The sequence below is a fragment of the Monopterus albus genome, unplaced genomic scaffold (genome assembly GCF_001952655.1).
Source record: "Monopterus albus unplaced genomic scaffold, M_albus_1.0 scaffold1058.1, whole genome shotgun sequence".
NCBI classification, from domain to species: domain Eukaryota; kingdom Metazoa; phylum Chordata; class Actinopteri; order Synbranchiformes; family Synbranchidae; genus Monopterus; species Monopterus albus.
This window is the reverse complement of record NW_018128936.1, coordinates 1-672: the sequence shown is the minus strand read 5'-3', so window position 1 is coordinate 672 and position 672 is coordinate 1. Positions and strand designations below refer to the sequence as shown.

Below are 672 nucleotides of genomic sequence, written 5' to 3'. Positions count from 1 at the left end.
CTACAGTAAATCTATGGAACTTGTACTAATAGGCAAATTAGTACTCATGGTACAATACAAAAACATAACACCCAGTCATATAGCTCTTGTATATAAACTGAAGTAATGTTAAAATATCCTGCTTTATTGCAGATTTTGTACTTGGACACTGCAGCAAATAACAGGGCATCAACTGCATTTTGTTTTTTCCTGAGATCCACCCAGCTTCATGGCTTACCATCAAGGTAGACTCTTCAATCAAACAAGAATTGGGAGAAGTTGAAGATTTTTACATTTCACATTTTCTGCTTTTTTAAATGTATGTAAAAACAAATTTCATTTATTAATTTTCAAAATTAATCATTTCAATGTTTTCACTTTAGGGTAAGAGGAGATCAGGGGGTCGAAAACCTTGACATTGCATGCTTCAGGTTTTCCACACGGGGAACGGGAAGAGCAAGCTTCATCTCTGGAAAAAGCGTCCACAATCAGAGGTTAGTAGGTTGTTTTTTCCAGTTTTGTTTTCTACTGATTTGATTATCATTAGTAACATCATATACGTTCAGCTATTTGTTGGAAGCACAACTAATTCATATTTCATTTAGGGTAGAGAGACTTTGGCGTGATGTCTGGGTTGCCATCACAAGCAAGTACCATGATGTTCTTCGTAGGTTGTTTATATCGTTAATATAA

The 672-nt window shown here is 35.1% G+C and overlaps 1 long non-coding RNA gene across 1 annotated transcript; it reads left to right on the top strand.

Moving 5' to 3' along the window:
- The first annotated feature begins 11 nt into the window (after positions 1-11).
- LOC109953707 (uncharacterized) lies at positions 12-646 on the top strand. Its single transcript, XR_002273960.1, has 3 exons — positions 12-224; positions 363-473; positions 585-646. It is a non-coding gene; the product is annotated as an uncharacterized LOC109953707 (long non-coding RNA).
- Positions 647-672: the final 26 nt, after the last annotated feature.